Here is a 20,731-nt window from a genome sequence, read left to right as displayed (position 1 = left end):
ATACCAAGATGCAGAAGAGCTCACACTGAAATCCAGGTCTTCTAGTTCCATTTCTAGGGCACTTCTCAAACTTCATTGAAGACTCTGAGGAAAGAGAAGGTGGACTCAATGGAATTGGAAGGCAGTGACGACAGGAAGCAATTTGTTCACAGAGACCTTAGAGGATCTTTCTCAAATCAGATGTCCTAACTAAAGAAATAGTATTCCAACTCTGTGCCATTGCTCCCGGCAGACTAGTGTGAAATCCTTTATGAAAATTGAGCTTGCTCCGCGAAGAACACCATTAGATTCAAGATGGTAAAATTCATTTGAAACTAATGGGTGAGTAATGAAGTTGCTAAGGTATATGAGCCTTCACTAACACTAACACAGAGATACAGTGTCAACAATAAAACTATAACCGCTGACAAAACTAGCCTTCTGTAGAGAAAAGGCAGCCCTTTTCCCCTGACCTGGAGGCAAAACCAGCATTAGACAATTTTAAGAATGACAAGATAACTTTCTCTTGCATGGTCTTAAAGAGTGAATAGAAATAACAGCTTCACCTTTAGAAATAACTGATTATTTGATAATGGGACAAGGAAAAAAGTGTGTAATTCTCTAGTTACATATCAAGTATTTACAAAAGTGAGTGTGTCTGTATATTAAATATGCTCAAAAGCATGGCCAGTGACAAGAAGAAAATACAGAGCTCCTTTATACCCAAGCTTACACATGCAATTGTCTGCTACCGCAGCAGGGTGCCAAAGAAAATTTTATTTTAAGCAGAAAAGGACCGACTCCCCAGTAGGCCTGTCAGAACGCATTATCCTCCTATGCAACCCCCAGATAGCTGAATGAATCAATCCATTGAGTGTTGAAGAAAACCTGCTGCAAAACAACTATCTTGGTTCTTCTTTGTTTGGTATTGAGCTGTTCTTCTTAATTGTATTGACTAAGAGAAATAATTGTTTCTAGAGGGTGCTCCTGGACAGTGCTAGCAAGCCCCAGCATCCCCACTGGGAAGAACCTTGTCTTCACGTTGGCCCTAGAGCCTTGCTATCCAACAGTCACCAGGAGCCACACACGCAGTCACCGAGTGCTAAAATAGGGCTTGTCCAATGACACATGTGCTAAGTGTAAACTACACACCAGATTTTGAAGACTTCATATGAAAATAATGTAAGATATATCATTAATAGTTTCTATATTGATTACAGGTTAAAACAGTAATATTTTGGATAAATAGGTTTAATTAATATAGATCATTGGATATACTGTTAAAAAATAATTTTATCTGTTTATCTATACTTTGTAAAATGTGGCTACTAGAAAATGTAAAATTACAAATGTAGCTTGCATGTTTGACTTACATTATATTTCTACTGGGCTGTGCTGCTCTGGAGGGTATATCCTTATTCTCCAAAAACTCTGTCAAGTCATTTAGGTAAGTTTAAAAGGAGAAGGTATGAATGCCACGTTTTAATGCCCTTGAGTTCAGGTTATTCGGAAATGTCTGACTTGCTCTCCAATGTGCTTTGAAAGTAAAGGATGCGAAACATTGTGTTTGCTTTCCTGGCTGTATTAGGCAGTTTGAGCTTTCACTGTTTCCAGCAAGAACAGTGTCTATTTAACTGATCTATAGAGATTCAGCATTGCATGATGGGGCATGTGGGTGTTTAATTGTGACACTTGAAGAGAATGCTTGTAGCTCAGCTGTTAGAATGTGGTGCTGATGAGTCTAAGGTTAAGGGTTCAGTCTCCACCCAGACACACTTAACTCAGCTTTTTGTGAATCAGGGATGCACTCCCACCTGGGCTTGCTTTCTTGCAAACGTTCACTCTTGGTGACAATAGGGGCCAGTGAGATAATGGTACTGTATGCTTTTCAAATCCATCATCACTACTACAAAAAGCAGCTCAGTTTCATCCTTTTGGGGGAGAATGTCACCTGTGTCACTTTTTCACATAAAGGAAAGCATATTATTTCCCTTTGTTAAGAAAGAGGGTTTTTAAAAATGCATATGTTACAAGTTTCAAAAGCCAGCAAAGGCAAAAATTTATAAAAGGTATTGTGTCCTTTCCCTCATTTGCTTCTGGAAAAACCAATCTCAAGGTACAAAAAGTCCTGAACTAAATCCTACCCATCTAGGAGATTTAGAAGATCATAGTGGAAAGCATTTTCTTATGTACTGTGTCTTCATGTCATTTTTCAAAACCTTTCGATTAAGCAACTCGGTATATTAGATTCTTGCGTAACTCTTGTTCTGCAAATTTCCAAAAGGCATAAGCCAGCAGTGTTATGTAATAGAAATTGGAGTCCAGAGATCCAGACCACAGGCCTGACTCTGCATTGATGGCTATGCAGCCTGGGACAATTCATTTCTTTCTCAGGTTCTGTGTCCTCCTCTGTAAGAGTAGAATCTGGACTCACATTTAGTCTAATATTATCATTTCAAAGCACTCTGGCTAACCATCTTGAAGAGCCTCAAATCCTTTTTTTTTCTTTTTGTTCTCGAGAGCAGTAGAGGTGACACCTCATGAATTTGGCAGAGCTTCATTTTCAACAGCTGTGCCAGGTAGCTTTGGAAGAGGTTCCTGTCTCCAGTGGCTTTTGCACCTGTGGTTTGGCTGGCTTGAGCTTTCTGTTGTCTGCCTGCTCTGGCAGCAGGCTGGAAATGAGAGCAGTTGCCTATGGTGTTCTCTAAGCTTCCTGTCCCTGGTGACTGAGCCAGGAGATACCTAAGGGCCTTGTCAATAGCTGAGGCTGTCTCCCCTTCCCCTTGGCTCAAAACACAGTCCTGGGAATTACCTTGGCTAGGTCTAGCTAAAGATTTGCCTTCTGAAGTGAAGGTTGACCTTTTATTAAATACCAACCAACAAGAAGGCTAAAGTGGTCCAATTGTAACTTGCCAACATTAATAGTTCCGTAGAATTTGGATGGTAGATGCTAAATGGATCTATAAGAGATAACACTGATTGAGCACTTACTGTGGACTAAACACTAAATGGGGTACGTGGATTTCTAATTTACTCTTTATAACAAGCCTATGGAATGCAATAGGTATTATTATTATTGCCACTTTACAGATGTGGAAACTGAGGTTTAGAGAGATAAAGTAACTTTCCCATTGACTCATAGCTATTAAGTGACAGGTGAAAGGTGGAATTTGAAGACAAATAGCTAGATCTGTTTGATTCTAGAGCTCATACATATACCTACTTTACCACCAGGGTAGTTTCTTGGAGCTCATTTCAATGGAAAAATTCAAGTTGGGGCTGCTTGATCATTTCCTCTGCCTGGGATGCCTAAACATCTTAAACAGTTGTGCATTAATTCAAGTCTATTGAGAAGGAGGTGCCAAGACAGATTAGACATCACTATTTCTAAACTTCCTCCAATTCCTATTATTTTATTTTCTTCCTTTTCAGGGCAAATACTGGCAGAAAGAAGAACACACAAACCTCAACAGGGAGCAGAAAATTTACAAATTTCTACATTCATTCTTCAGGCTGGTAGGCATCAGAGAGTGGAGCTTCCTTAGATATGCCCCTGAGAATCTCCTTAGTATGAACTGAGAGACCTAGGACATATGGGCATTTATGCTCATCTGCCTATTTTTATCTTCTAAATTCATTTAATGTATGCTGTTTCTTCCAAAGGTAACTCAGATCACACCATAGCACCATGGACTATAAATCATTCTGAATAGAAGTCTGTTTCTGGGGCGCATCAACATTTACTCTGGGGACAAACCTTAAAAAACTACCCACCAGTGTGCATTTCAGAGATCTACTCCAATACTTACAACCTGACACAGGGAACAATCTTCAGCCTTCATTCACGTCCTCAACACCACCATATTTCACCCAGCTTTCCAGAACTGCCTTCAGAAACTCCCCCTAAAGGACGAAGCTTATAAAAGGCAGAAGAAATCATAGAAATTATGTTTACTAGCAGCTCAACTAGGGGAACAACTAAGGGGAAAACATGAAGGTTTTAATAAGTGCCCAACCCTCAGATCTAAATGTTGCCGATCTGCCAAATTAACCGGAATCTTACTGGGTATCTGGCCTCCTCCACTGTCAAGGACACATCTCTGAGCTTCCCCCTAAGCTGATACTGATTTATCAGGCGGTGCCTGCCAACAGCCTATGGCTCACATTAAAAAATGACTGAGGGCTGCTAAGACAATTTCTCCCAATCAGCTGCAATTTCACCACACCCAAAACCTACCAGACCTGGGCTCTCATTTAGACAGGCAGCCGATACACTGAAAGGAGCATTCGCTAATAATAACAACTACTAAACACTCACTACATGCCAGGCATTTTATATACATTATCTCTATTCTGGTGACAACCTAAGAAAGTAGGTATAATTATCCTCATTTTAGAGTTTAGTGAATTGAAGATTAGAGCACATCCATGATTTACCTAAGGTCACACATTTAGTTTCTCATGGAGCCATGATGTAACTGAGCTCTTTCTGATCTCATATAATTCTGCTATATTATTACTGCCTCCAAATAGAAGGAAGGAAACTTGGTACAAGTCCTAGAACTGCCAGCTGAGTGGCCTTTGACAAACCTTACTTAATTTCCCTCTGGGTCTTAGTTGGTTCAGCTGAAGAATAGGAATAATGCTATGAGTCTTAGTTTAGGATGCAATCCCAGGAGTCAAATTGCCTGGGTTTAAAATACAGCTCCATCCTTACAAGTTGGGTGACCTTGAAGAAGTCAATTAGCTTTATCTCCAAAATTGGAATAACAGTAGTACCTACCTCAAAGGATATTGAGAGGATTAAACAAGATAAAATATGTAGAATGTTTGACATTGGCATATGCTAAGTATTCATTATCATCATCACTATAATGATATGATTTTTCTCCTATCTTATTTCACAGGATGCTTTTGAAGATTGAATGAAAAAACAAATAAAAATGTGCTATAAATAATAAAAGGCTATACAAACATAAGACAATAATATTATACATAAGGTCCATGCTATGAGACTGATAATAAGGATTCAGTTGCAATTGGGAGAAAGTCCTAGGCTCTCCCACTTAAACCAGGAGAGTCTGGAATCTTATCTACCCCAGGGTAAACAATATCAAAGTCCTCTACCCTGCACTTACCTATGAATGAATCAGAACCATTAGATGATAATCTGAAAACTCCTTGTTCTAAAATGGTTTTCACCTTTGCTTGGCCAAAGTCTATATAGGCTCTATCCTTGTGGCATGATCTGGACATAGGTGAGTAGCCCAAATGCCAAGATGCCTGCTGTCGATCCCTCAGTCAAGGGCAAAGTATGGAAATCGTCAAGAGCAAAAAAGGAAAGATACAAATATTGCCCTCAGAGAGGAAAAGATTACAGTGGTCACAGAGCTGAGTGGCTTGACGTCAGACTACTAAGGTTTAAATCTCAGTAAGTTCATTTATCAGTGTCTCTTTCCTTGTCTGTAATGTCTACCTGCTAATAGTACCTACCTATTAGGGTTACGAAGTGACACAAGGCACCTCACACAGAGTTAGTATTAAATAAGTAATAGATATGATAACACAAAATATATTGTATATTTGCTGAGACACACCGTTGTTCCTAAAAATGTTTCCTCCAACCTCCTGTGAAAGTTTTGGTGGTGAATGTTACAATGGAAAAGGTCTGAAATTGGAAGGAAGCTGTGAAAAGATCTACAAGAAGGTGTTTGTACCCTATGTCGATAAGACTTGGTCAGAAACGTACATCTTTGAGACAAACTTAAGAGCTTTTGTTTGGCTCTCTTGCCTCCTGTGGATAATCAAGTTACTAAATAGAGGCCAGTCTTTTTCTTCTTTTAAGTTGTCCCAGGCCGTTAAGTACAGAAAAGGGATTCCTGGCCCTGGTAAACTAGGCAGATTTTGGAGGCAAAGTGCCTAGATTTTAATCCTGGCTTCATGACTTACTATCAGTTTGACTCTAGGCAAGTTATCTAACCTTGCCAAGCATGTCTTTTCTTGTCTGTAAAATAAGGATAATGAAATCCACTTCATAGGGACACTGGGAGAACTCAATGAGACAATGGATGTGTGGTGGGCAGAAGAATGCCCTTCCCTCCTCAAAAATGTCTCTGTCCTAATCCCCAGGATATGTTGTGTTACATGGCAAAAGGGTTGTTACAAATTGAATTAAGGTTGCAGATCTTAAAATAGGGAATTGTCTTAGATTTTACAAGTGGGCTCAATCTAAAAAGTGGAAGAGAAAGGCAGAAAAGCCACGCAGGGATGAAGTGGCAGGAGAGTTCCAAAGCATAAAAGGGACGTCACTCGCCATAGCTGGCTTTGAAGATGGAGGAAGAAGGCCACAGGCCAGGAAATGCAGGCGGTCTCTAGAAGCTGGGGACAGCCCTCAGCTGACGGCCAGCAAGGAAACGGAGACTTCAGCCCCTCAACAGCAAGGAGCTGAATTCTGCCAAGACCCGAATAAGCAGGAAACAAATCCTTCCCTAGAGTTTCCAGAAAGCAATGTAGCCCTCCCAACACCTTGATTTTAGCCCAGTGTGTTAGAATTCTGACCTACAGACTGAGATAGAAAATCTGTGTTGCATTTAAGCTGCTAAATTTGTAGTAATTTGTTATGGCAGCAATGGAAAAGTGATACAGAGTATCAAGTACTTAGAATGTGCCCAGCACAGTGGAAACACTATAAAATCCAGCAGATAGATGATGGTGATGATGTTGATGAGGAAGAGGATGACAACAATGAACTCAGGTTACATCTGAAATTATCAATATTAGACCTGCCAATAATCACAAGATTAACCATTATTGAGGCCTTCCTATAGGTCTGATATATTAAATGCTTTCCATATAGCAAATTCTTTTATCCAATCCTCACAACTATAAAGCAGATATGATTATCCTCATTTTTCACGAGATGAAATTGGAGCTCAGAGAAGAAAAGTTCATTTATCATATACTAAATTCTGCTGAGTGACGTGTGTTATGCAGAAGTTATCAAGGATATAAGACATTTCTAAGAGGGAGGGAAAAAATTCGAAGTGTCTCAAAAGACAGAAACACAGCACAGTGGGTTATTCCTTTAATGGGCATAGATGCCCATGCAGCCTTTCCTTTCAATCAACGCCTAACGTGATACAGTTGGAGCTCTTTGAATCAAGTTAAACAAGGAGAGGTGCACAGAAACACTAGAATTTGTGACTGTTTAAGAGACAGAAAAAAATTGTTCTGAGTAAGACAATTCTGCCCATGTACCTGCTGAGAGCCCAAAGCATGTGAGTTTTAAATAAGGAAACCAAGCTGAATCCTCAGCAGCTCAGGACGTACGAAATGGATTTCAGGTGGACTGAGACACAGTTTAAAATAAGATCAAATGTGCAGCTTCTTTTGACTAAAGTCTTAAAGGATGATTTGATTGTTCTTTTCCCAAGTAGAACGCAATTTTAGGTCACTTGTTATATCCCAGGAGAAACCCATAAAAGTCTTTTTCAACAGGTGGACACCACAGAAGTTTCTAATCCAAATTTTAGACCACTGCTTCTCAAAGTGCAGTCAGCCAATCATCTGTGTCAAAATTATTTGGGCTGCCTGACAGGAGGACTATAGATTCCAGGGCCCACTCCAAAGGCAATGAATTTGCAGAAGCCCAGGAATCTGTATTTCTTTTTTTTTTTTTAAAGATTTTATTTTTTTCCTTTTTCTCCCCAAAGCCCCCCAGTACATAGTTGTATATTCTTTGTTGTGGCCCCTTCTAGTTGTGGCATGTGGGACGCTGCCTCAGCGTGGTTTGATGAGCAGTGCCATGTCCGCGCCCAGGATTCGAACCAATGAAACACTGGGCCGCCTGCAGCGGAGGGTGTGAACTCGGCCATGGGGCCAGCCCCCAGGAATCTGTATTTCTAACAAGTTCTTTAGGTGATTCTTTTGCAAATTCAAGTTTGAGAAATGTTTGTGTAGGGACTCTCACAGACATCCGGAGGTAAGTCAGTGCTCAAGGACAATGAGACAGTCCACAGCTGGCACCAGGGGAAGCACTGAGATGAATGTAATTCCTACCCCATAACAACTTATGTCACCTGGGGAAAGTGACTTAGCCTCTCAGAGTTTTTTAAATCTGAAGTTTGTAAACTAGAGTTTATAACATTAACTATACAAATAGGTTGTTGTTGTTAGGGTTAAAAGAAGCAATGTATGTAAAACACTTCGCCTAATGCCTGGGACATAGTGGGTAAGCTACTTAATTATTATGAGGATGAGACAGAGGACCATGTGTAAGAGAGAGTCCACTCACTCACATGGACACTAAAGTGTTAGAACATAAAGCACTTCATATGCAATATCTCATTTGGACCTCCTACAAACTGTTTGTCATCTTATAATTTTGTGGCTCTGTCCTGAGCAAGAAGACTGCCCTTCCAGAGGCCCAGGGAGAGGTCCACTCCCTGGATCATATTTCTTACCAAGTTAAATATTGCTGAGAATTTTCTGGTGACTTTTTGAGGGCAAAAGCACCAGAGGAGAAATGTAGGCTCTCTGGAAAAAAGACCTGTGTGTGGAGTCCTGTAACTCTTTCTGTGGGTCCGAGTGGAAGATGCTGCAAGAGGAGCTTTCTCACTCCATCTCTTGTCATTTAATTCTTTGTTATGATCCTCATAAATGAACCCTTGTGGAAAAACAGAGCTGGTCAACCAAGACCTGATCAGACCAGAGAAGATACACAGAGCCCCATCGTGAGCAGAAATTAATATGATAACCTTCTCTGATACTGGACATTGTGTCTCTGCTTAAACAAAGTGGAGGGGCTTTGCTCTAAAAAAAAATAAAAATAATAAAAAGCTAATTAATTGTCAGAGTGTCCATGTGAAGCAGATCCTGGGCAGCTTCTGTCATTTCCACATAATGCTGGGATCAGTGAAGCAGAAAGAAGAGGCCTAGGTGAAAGCACATGGTGAGTCACATGGAACTTGGTGGAGATGCTCAGAGAGCCTTCACACTGTTCTGGCACTCTGGGGACTTCAGAGTATGAGATGACAAAGTTCCAAAACAAACATAGCTTAAAATGTTCAAGGAGACACAAATCAGACAGATGTATCATCTTAGAGGGGGAAAAATATACTATAGAAATATTCTAAGGATTCATATCTAATCACATACATTGAGAGGACAGTGACCTATTGACATGAGTGAGGCAGAATAAATAAATGGTATGGATAGACCACATTCCTTTTCATAGCAAAGATGAAATTGATACTAGGTTTATAAATAATCTCTCATAAAGTCCTTTCCTTCTCATTCAGACACAGCCACTCCCTTCATTAAACTCCTACAATAACAGGTGAAGGAGATTAAGAGATACAAATTTCTGGTTATAAAATAAATGTCATGGGGATGTAATGTACAGCATAGAGAACACAGTCAACAACACTGTAATAACTTTGTATGGTGACAGATGGTAACTAGACTTATCATGGTGATCGCTTTGTAATGTATATAAATATCAAATCACTATAATGTACACCTGAAAATAATAGGACATTGTATGTCAATTATACTTCAATAAAAATAATAATAATTTCTAGCTGGTCTCCTTATCCACCTCCAATTTTAATCATGCATCTATCATTTTAGTTCCTAAAAAGCACAGTGGCTAATACACTGGAATAAAATTGCACACATGACAATGCAATAAGAGATGGAAGAAGGTTGATAGTAGAAGAAGGAATAGTGAGTACACAAATCTCTTTACCTTTGATAAAGTAAGCCTATTTACTTTCTAAAGTTGAAAAGTTTAGAAAATAGATAAAAATTTATTATTTAAAGATAAAAATAAAACCATTAGAAGAACTAATAGATATACACTCTCCAAATTACCACTGGTGACTCATCTATGTAAACACACTAATCAATGAAAACACAAACCAGATAAAGGAAAGAAAACAGCAAAGGAGCATAAAAATAGAAAACAATGTAATAAAGCAACAAAGCAAAACCAAACGTGTCCATTATGGCAACAAATGTAAATGGCACAAATCACATTTTAAAGGAAAAAGACTTTCCCCCACTGGATCAAAAAAATTAATTCCAACTAAAATATTTCCCATAATCTAAGACTCACTCTTTTTTGCACATTTAACATTTCTGAATTCAAAATGTCTTATGTTTTACAATCACATTTCAAGTGAAAATGAATTTTGGTTTTAATGAGAGGCAATTATTCAACTGATGATATATATTACAGTTCTTAGCATTTTAGAATAAAGTAAATGCTCTCTCAGAAGATGAATCTAAAGCAAAGTGACACAGAAAGATTGAAAGTGAAAAGATGGATAAGTTTTACCAAGGAAATGCAAATTGAAAGACTTCAGGAGTTGTGATAATATCAGACAAAGGTGAATTCAAGGGAAAAAAGCATTAACAAGGATAAACAGATTAACTCAATAATCCACAGTGAAGACATAGCAACTTGACCATTTATGAAACAAATAGTGTGATATCAAAATATTTAAATTTTATCAGAAAAGAGAAGTCCACCTAAATAAAATTGTGAGAAAAAGTAGAGAAAATTAGGCTAGAGAACTGAAATAATGCAGGAAATAAATCAAATCTAATAGATAAAATTCATATCCTAAAAATGAGCCTACAATGTCTTTCAAGTATATACAAAATTTTATGAAAATTAACCATATATTAAAAAACAAAAAAGCTTAATGTTCCAAAAACAATAGATTGAGTTATGTCCCTCAGAATAGGAATGAATTCTCTTGCGGGCTCTTTACAGTATACTTTTCCAGGCCCATTACTACTAAGTCATTCGTTTTACAATATACTATGGTCACTCTTTATAACTGATTCTTCCCCATGCCTCCTCACTTTACTAACTCAGAATCTAGCAAGGTATATGACAACTATTCTTCCAGCCTGTTTAATATTTTTATCAATGATATAGATGAAGATATATAGGATATATGTATTGAATATGCAATGGAAATTTTTCTAGAATGGATAGCAAAATACGAATGACAAAAATCAAGATCCAAAATAGTCACAATAATCTAAAACCAGTCAAAATAGAAGGCAGTTTAACAAGCATATATATACAAGATTGGGTGTAAAAGCTAAAGAAGTGAAGAAGTCTAAGATTTGATCCAGCAGCAGTATGACATGTAAAAATGACAAACTGTAAACTGGTTTTAGTAGACAGTAAGCTGAATGCAATCTAACAGTGTGCAATGTTGCTGTTGAAAAAAAGCTAATTCTATGCTACTAAATATAGAATAACTAGAATTAGAGAGGCGATCCATTCAGATTTCAGTTTTGGATGGGAGTCGTTTTTATTGTACTCTTCGTTAGACTGAATGAATGGGCTAACTTGTAGGCATTGAGTCTGCCATCAACAAAAGTATTTAAGCAAAGGTACAGCTATGGTAGTGGACCCGTTTATTCAAACTTTCCAAGAGTAATCCCAGACTGAGTGCCCTTGTGGTCTGAAGTTTATGGCAGTTCCCAAAGTGTTCCTCCATCCTGGGAAACTCAGATTCAATCAATGCAGCTGTTCCTCATCAAAATACTTCAGATGACTTTATTTTTCCCTTTCACATTCACCTTATGCAATAACACTATTTTTGCAGACACAACCCTTCAGAGAGTTTGAGCACTAGAATCCTGGTCAGTTGGGAAGCTGACTAAAAAGAGCGCCACGCAAAAGCAGCAGATAGTAAAATTGCCCTAATACAGCTTGCATCTGAGTTGTCTCAGGCAGCTGGCATATATATATGCCAGGAACAAGGATGAAGAAGGAAAGTTGCCCCTCATCAGCAGCATATTTACAGGTAAGTAACATTCTCCAGATGAGTGACAAAACAGAAAAGAACAAAAACAAAAAAACACTTCTCGTGAAGCATAGGCATTTACATAAGGCAACTCTAATTTGCTGTTACGCTACCTACATGAGCTATACTTTCCATCATAGTCCATTGGGGCTGCTATAACAAAATATTACAGACTGAGTGGCTTATAAATAACAGACACTGATTCCTCACAGTTCTGAAGGCTGGGAAGTCCAAGATCAAGGCACCCGTAGACCCAGTGTCTGGTGAGAGTCTGCTTCCTGGTTCATAGATGGCTCTCTTCTCCCCGTGTCCTCACGTTGTGAAAGGAGAGAGGGAGCTCTCTGGGATCTGTTTTACAACAGCGCTAATCCCATTCATGAGGCTCAACCCTCATGACCTTCCCAAAGGCCACATCTCCACATACCCTCATATTGGGGATTAGACATCAACGTATGAGTTTGGGGGACACGGACATTGTCTGTAGCACTTTTTTGCCTTTTCAGCAAAGAGAGAAGGAGGAGTGGCCAGTTCTGGAAGGAGGCAGCAAAGCCTGTTACCTTCCCATCTTTCCTTCCCAAGAGCATGCTCAAATGAAATAGAAGGCCTGAATCATGGATGCTGTTCTTCCAGACCACAGGAAAGGTCCAGTCTCAGGCTCCTCATCTGGAGACTTTATGCCTTACAAAGACAGTAATAGTCCCTAAAAACTGCCTGAAATGTTGAATTAAACTGGACTTAACTGCGGTAAGAGAAAATTACAGTCGAGTTTGAATCAAAAGATCTACTAGCCTTGTGACCTTGAAGAAATCACTTAATTTCTCCGACTCAATCATCTCAGCTGTGAAATGGGGATAATAAATCTTATCTTGGCTACCCTACAAGCTAGCTTTGAGAAGCAAATGAGTTGAGACACGAGAAAGATTTGGAAATGATAAAGTGCAACATAAATACAAATTAATGAAACAAGTACATCTACTATGTCATCTTATCTTTATAATAACTCCAGGATATGGGCAAGAGCTATTATCCCCATTTACAGATGGGAGGAAAAAAGAAACAGAACAGGATTAAACTATCTGCTTAAAGTCCTTCAGCAATTTGGCTACCAAGCCAGGACCAGTACTCGAAGCTGCTCTATCTTGGGCCCTCACGTGTAATGGTTATTCTCTGTGTGCAGTTTCCCCACCATTCTTGGCCCTTCTGCGCATCACACAAGCTCCAGCCTCCTCTCACTTCAGGTTGGATTGTCCAACAGAAAGACCAGAAGGTGGGAGGAGAGAGAGGTCAGGGTATTTCTTCTACTTCTCTCTCCCCGCCTCAGCACTGCTGCTCCAGCAATGACTGGATCCCTTTACGACTTCAACTCATGCTTAGGGCCTCCTGTCACAAACATAGGTCTCATGGGCTCCAATAACGCTGTGTCCCCAAGCTCATCCTTTGCTCTTCAGACCTGGGCAATATAACAGCTTCCTGCTGTTGCTAATCCCTGATGCTTCGTCATCTCTTTGTGGGTGCCTGAGCCCTGCCTACACATGTCTAAATAGAACCTTCATTGAACTCTCTACAAAATCCCAGTTGAGCATGCCATCTATTCTCTGTTGGGTTCCTGACTGATAAACATCCTTTTTCTAAGCTACTTGTTCACAGGCTTCCAACGACACTTTTACCGCCTGTCTCCAATTCCTCTGTCAGCCCTCTCCTTGCTTTCCCCAGACTCTTTTCACAGGAAGCCACAGGCCACCTCCACTCTTCTTCCAGGCTCTAGCTAACAAACCTGGGTCTGCGCTTGCCTTTTCCCAATTCTTCTTTATTAATTTAAAAGCCACTAAGCCCTCTCCTTAGCTCCTATTCCCCTACTCTCCTTTCATCCTCTGTCTTTGTTTCCCCACAGTAGAGAATTTGGACTGTTGACCTGTCTGCTGCATAATTTGGGTTGAAAAACAGCATCAAGGCATTCTCTGAAAACCTTAGGGCAAACATAGTCTATTCAAACTATGTGTTTCTTCCAACTCAGAATTTGTAAACTAGCCTTAATTAATTCTGCCTGAAAGGTGTAAAAAATTCGACCACCCTATCAATTTTGCCCTCAAGTTTATACAGACTATTCTCACACTGGCAGTACAATCAAGTCCATCTTCCTTCAGACCAGATCACGATTGTTACTAGGCACGTGGGCTGCTAACTATCTCCCAGGCTGCAATAAATCAGTGGCCCAGAACGATTTTCCACCATTGAAATTTATGGCAGAAACAGGCACAACAGTCATTTTGGCCTCTAGGATGCTTTCTCACTAAAGACCATGAGCTCAATGGTTAGACATAACCTATAACAATAGCTTTGTCTCCCTAGAGTGTGATGGGAGAGAAGAAAACATAAAATAAAACTGCTCTTGCCTTCTTATGTTAGAATGCACACCCAAAGCATCCAAGAGCTGACATTTTGCTCAGGATTTCTGAGCCCCCTCATCCACTCCTTGCTGTGAAAAATAATGATCTGTGGATCTCTAACTGTCGCTCAAACCCTGGGACCACGAAGCCAGCATCTGTCTCCTCATTGGCCTCCTCTTCCCTAAATGTACTGTCTGTTACCAAAAAGGAAATAGCACTTGTTGTGACACTTTCCAAACCACATTAGTCATGAAGAGCTGACAATAATTACCAACAAATTGAAATAGTTGCCCAAATCGATGACTGTACAGCCCTACAAAGCAACTGGCATTTTTACTACAGTTCAAGAGTATGAGACTTCACAAGTGATTTTATGACATTTTGGCTACTGATCACAGGTACAAATTATCCATGCTCAATTAAAGAAAGATGAAAGTTCAGCTTTCTATAATTAAACCAATAACTTGTTCAGCCTTGGGGCTGGAAATAAATGTTAAGTATTTGTGTCTCTTGCAATCCTGAATGAAGAATTAAAGAAGAAAACTCTACTATCATCAGCTTTCTTAAAGTCAAGTCCTTATCCATATTAGAAATTATTCATGATCAGACTCTTAAACAAGGAAAAAATAAGTCATCCCCGTATTCTTTTGGCTGCCATGCAGTCAAAGAATGACTTTCTTTACTATTATGTTTTGAATATTGTATCTTTTAGATCATTCTTGGTAAATCAATCTAGATATTTTCTTTGGATCCTGCCACAAACACTATATGAAATTTAAGGCCTTGACAAATACCTAAGAGTATATTTTAGCATGAAAGAAAAAGCCCAAATAACCAGCTCTGCAAGTCACTACTTCTCTGAGCCTCCATTTTCTTATCAGTATAATGGGGCATAAAGATCCGTTTTATGTGTTAACTTTGGTGAGCTCGGTCCCCATTTATTCCATCAAACACTAATCTAGGTGTTGCTGTGAAGGTATTTTGTAGATATGATTAAAGTCTAAAGTCTGTTGATTTAAGTAAAGGAGATTATCCTAGAGCCTGATTCAATCAATTGAAAGTCCTTAAGAGCAGAGCTAAGGCTTCCCTGAAGAAGAAATTTCATCTGTGCTTTCAGTTCCTGCTCAAGTGTTCCAACCTCCCCTTCCTGACAGCCTGCACTCCAGATTTCAGACTTGCCTAGCCAGCTCCCACTTGTGTAAACCGATTCCTTGCAATAAATCCATCTATATCTATCTATCTCTCTATCTATCCTAGTGGTTCTGTTTTTCTGGTTGTATCTGACCAATACATAGGTATAATAATGCCTATTCAGCAGCTGAACTGTAAGAATAAAACGAGATTATGTGCATGAAAATTCTTTTAACACAAAATGAATGTAAGATTTACATTCCAGCTAATAACTCCATGTAAACACCACTCTTTCTTAATAAACAGGCCTTACCAAAACGTTGTGTTTTCCAGATATTGCAAATTCTCTTACATTCTAAGGTTGCTTTTTAACACTACCAGATCCTGCTTTACAGTTTCAAAGACTAAGACAGATAATCATACCCAAACCCACAAACATCCAGATGTGGCACTCTTCAGAGGAAGCTGATAGTGAACTTGAGACAGAGTCTGTGGGCACTGGTCTCAGAGGTCAAGGTGAAGGCATAGGGTAAAGAGGGTTTTCAAACAGGAGCCTGGAGAAGCCTGAGCTAAAGAATGAGTCCCGAGTCAGAGCTAAAGGATAAAAAGTTAACTGAAATCAGTAGGAAGTAGGCGGACCTACCCCTGATACTAACTCAGTTCTTACCTGAATCTGGGCTGGCACAACTCCCCACTGGCCAGGTGAGGTGATGGGCTGAGAAAGGAGGACCCTTGACCCAAGTTGTTTGCCTCAGTGACCCTGAAATGGCCCTCAGGCCCAGGAGCCCTCATACCAAAGAATCAGATGAATGGTGGCACCCTGTGAGAGAGAGAATCACCAAATTCATTTCCTTTTCTTTCAGATCACACAGCTAAATTACATTCCCCAGCTTCCCTTGCTGTTAGATATGGCTGTAAAAGTGAGTTTTAGCCCCTGGGATAAGGGTAGAGTTTCCCACTTCTGGGCCTGGCTCATGAACCCCACCCACGCACAACTCTTCCTGCTCTTTTCCCCTGCTCTCTGGCTGGAATGGAGCCAATCCCCAGGGCAGCCATAAGAGCCACATATTGAAGACAGAAAAGCCACAAGATGCAAAGAGCCTGGGTCCCCGAATCACTGCTTGGAGGAGGGGCATCCGGAAGAGTCCCCTAACTGAAAACAACTGCATCACACTATTGTGTTAGCAAATAGGAACTTGTACTGTTGTTAAACCAGTGAGATTTGGGGGTTTATCTGCTAGATCAGCCAGCGAACAAAAACAGTTACCAAATTTGGCATGCTGTTAATAAAAACTTAAAAATATACAGCATTGGCTTAGGTAGCCAGGAACAAGGAAACTAAGCATGGAATCCGGGAAATGGGAACTCATGCTACACAGTAAAAGAACCTAGTGCTAAGCCAACCACTGATCAGAGGCTTGTCCTGAAGTCAGAACAACAATATGACCACTATTTTAACTTTTTTCCCAATTTCTCTCTCCATAGTGGACAGATTTTTCTCTTTCTCATTTCCTACTTCTCCCCTTCAATCCTTTAATCAGACTGCTTATCCCACATGATGACACCATCACTTCCCATCCAAATCCTATTCTTCCTCAAGACTAGATCAAACATTTCTCCCCAGTGCTTCTAGAACTTCTTTAACACATAGTAATCCTACTCTCCTCCATACATACTATTTAGACCACTTATTTGGACATTTAATCATACACAGCCCCACACTGTCCTTTAATTTTTTTCCCCATGGATACCTTGTAAACTTCTTTAGGGAAGCACCAAACTATATATTAATTAACTTTCTCCTACCCAGCACCTTGCAGAGCAAATGGACATGCATACTGGCTCTTAGCGAGCGTCGAAATGAATCATATTTCACTCACTCTAACTTTTGTAATAAAACCAATAGTAAGCTGAGATGGTTGATGAAGAAAAGATGCTAGTACAACACAGAGGGAATGGCCAATAGATGTCTTTTGAACAATAACACCAAAGAAGTAGTGGTGTGGTTGCCTGGAGCACTGTGATGAGAGAGACTCTAAAGGCATACCCGGGATCCTGAGGAAAGAGTGTTGTAATCTATTAGCAATGTCTGCATGGCATTGCGTAGGGGAGTGACTTCATGAAGTTCTAGTACTTGCAATAGGCTTATAGCCAATGAATGGGGTGGTTAGAGCAGGGTCTTATACCCACTGCCTACTTGACAATACCACTTGGTTGTCACCTTGGCATCTCACATTTATATAATACTACACTCTTAATCCTATGCCCCTATAGCTTCTCTTCTCTCAGTCTTCTTTATCTCAGTAAATGACACTACCGTATATTCAATTGCTCAAGGCAAAAATCAAGGAGTCATTTTTGATTATTCATTCCCTTTACCTCACTCTCTCCCAACATCCTGCCAATTCTATCTCCAAAACACATCTCAGTTTGTTCATTTGTCTCCCTCCTGTCCAGTCTACTACCTTAGTCCACTCCATCACTATCTCTCATCTAAGACTATTAAATAAATTCCTAACTGGTTTCCCTGTTTCTATTCTTATCATTCAACAGCCTATTCTCCACACAACAGTAGAATGATTTTTTAAATCATTAATCAAATTTTCTCACTCCACTGCTTGAAATTTTCCAGTAGGCTCTTTCTCTTTGTACTTACAATCAAATTTGATCTTTTAGCAGCCTGAAATCCTACAAATTTTGCCTTACCCACCTCTGTGATCAATATCACCCTAGCTCACTGGGCTTCTGCCACGCTCAACTTCAAACACACCAAGCATATCCCTGCCTTACACACTTTGAACTTGCTATTCCTTCTGTCTGAAACACTCCTGCCTCAGATCTTTGCATGGTTGGTGCCTTCACATATTTCAAGTCTCAGCTTAAAGCCCACCTCTTCAGCAAGACCTCCCTGGCTACCTTATAGGAAATATCCCCAAAGTTCATTCTTCTTCTTCACTGTACCCTGTTTACTTTTGAAATTATTTGTTTTCTTCCATTTTATCTCTCTCTCTCATGGATCATTAGCTCCATCCAAGCAGGGACCTTGCCTAACTTCATCACTGCTATATCCCCAGCTGTATTGACCTTCATCATATCATTCCCCTTCCTAACCCTTATGTTCCCCATTTTTAAGATGAGGACTTGGGATTAGGTGCTCACTAGAGACCAGCTCTGACAACTTTGCATTCACAGTTCCAAGGAGGGTTTAGAGCTCAGGGTTTCCCAGATGCTGACATTTCTAAATGCATTTTTCAAATGAAGTCAACCCCCTCAGGCAGCCCAGTGGGAAGGTCATGGAGAGCCAGCAAGAAGGGAGTCTGGTGAGCTGAATTACACAGTTCCTTTGCCACGCCACTCCACTCATACTGAGGAGATGCAGCTCATTAGGCACTAAATGTTTAGTGACTGTCACTATTAATTGGTGGGTATTAATACTCTAAGGAGACAGTAAATCTTGTGCTGGACTTAATGACATCAGCCCCTTGCAGTTAAACAAAGCATTAGGAGTTTGAATCTAAAACACCTCAAAAAAGAACCCAGAGACTATCCCTTCCCTGACTGTAAGAGTAAATACTGCTGGGGCTGGCCCCGTGGCCGAGTGGTTAAGTTCGCGCGCTCCGCTGCAGGCGGCCCAGTGTTTCGTTAGTTCGAATCCTGGGCGCAGACATGGCACTGCTCATCAAACCACGCTGAGGCAGCGTCCCACATGCCACAACTAGAAGGACCCACAACGAAGAATACACAACTATGTACCGGGGGGCTTTGGGGAGAAAAAGGAAAAAATAAAATCTTTAAAAAAAAAAGAGTAAATACTGCTGCTTGTCATATCGAGCATTTCCTCAGTTATCAGAATCTGTACTAAATATTTTACAAGCCTTTATCATTTCATCTTCACAACAAGCCTAAAGAAGAGATACTAATATTATTCTCATTTTATGGAAGAGAAAACTTCTATATAGATAGAAGCACCTTGCCCAAGATCACAGAGCCAGTAAGTGATGGATCCTGGATTTTAATTGGGGTCTGTCTCATTCTGAAGCCTATGACCTTAGCTACTAAGTAATATTACATGTTTCCTATAATTATCATTTCATCAAAGCCTTTTTTTTTTTTATCAAACCCTTTTCCCATCTTCAAATGCCACTTCTTCCATGAAGATTTGTCTAACCTCCACAGAAACCATCCTCCAGCTCACCTTTCCCTGCATTGGTCATATGGAATCAATCAGATAGGAGAAGGAGGGTCATTTATTATCATTTATTAAGCATATACTAGGTGCACTGTCACAACAAAAGCTTATATCATTCTCACTACTATCCTATGAAGAGAGCATTAAATCTGTTTTAAAAGCTGAAATACCGTGGGCTGGGTTTTATGGCGCAAAGTGGCAGAATCAGAATTTAAATCAGATCAGCTTGATGCCAGCCTGAGCCCAAGGCATTTCCACACAGTTACTCTGAGCTCTCCATTACACCCCTAGACTAAATAAATCCCCCTCTCATAAACCCTCAAAGAGCCATGAACCTCTTCTTTGTAGACTTTTCCATAGCTATAATTTTATATATAATTGTATGATTAATTTTAATTCCATTTTTAGCCCCTAACTCTATGAGACAATAACTTTATCTATTTTTGCTCTACTAAATCCCCAGCACTTGACAAATATAGTAGTCATGGACCTAAACAAATGCTTATTTAGATGACTGAACTGTGTATGCTTCATTGTGTACATTTCATATATAAATTTAGCCCATTTCTGCTAGACTGCAAACTCCCTGAGGCAGGTTACCTACCTAATTTATCTCTGGATCCCTCATATGCTCTGTACATAACAGGAACTCAATAAACATTTGTGAAATGAATTTTGCTTATCAGTCTCTATCACTTCAACCCCTATATCATCAAAAGCTCCTAAGTAGTCACTAGATAAAATCACAGAGTAAGATGACCACATAGTTCCTCTATAGGAGGTCTATAATCTAACAGGTATAGGTCTGAAAGCCAAAATAAAAAAGCTGTAATGTGAAACCCAAGTCACACTTGTATCAGTCAGGATATGTTAAGGTAAGCTGTTACGATAAACACCTGACCATTTCAGTGACTTAATGATGTTTTATTTCTCATTCTCACTGTACAGGTATTGCAGGCTGGCTGAGGGCATTGTTCCACACCATCCTAACTCCAGGCCCCAAGCTAACAGAGCATAACTGGTTGCCATGGCAAAAGGAAAATAAGAGCAAGGCAAATCACTCTTAAATCTTCTACCTGGAAGCAACCTCATCACTTCTACTCACATGTCATTAGCTTGCTCCAAGGAGGTGTGGAAATGCCTTCCTACCCCATAGCAGGGAAGGGAAGCAAAAAAAATTGGTGAATGGCACTAATGACTGCCACAATCACAGA

Source organism: Equus caballus, chromosome 16, assembly GCF_041296265.1.
Source record: "Equus caballus isolate H_3958 breed thoroughbred chromosome 16, TB-T2T, whole genome shotgun sequence".
Classification (NCBI taxonomy): Eukaryota; Metazoa; Chordata; class Mammalia; order Perissodactyla; family Equidae; genus Equus; species Equus caballus.
This window is presented reverse-complemented; position numbering follows the sequence as displayed.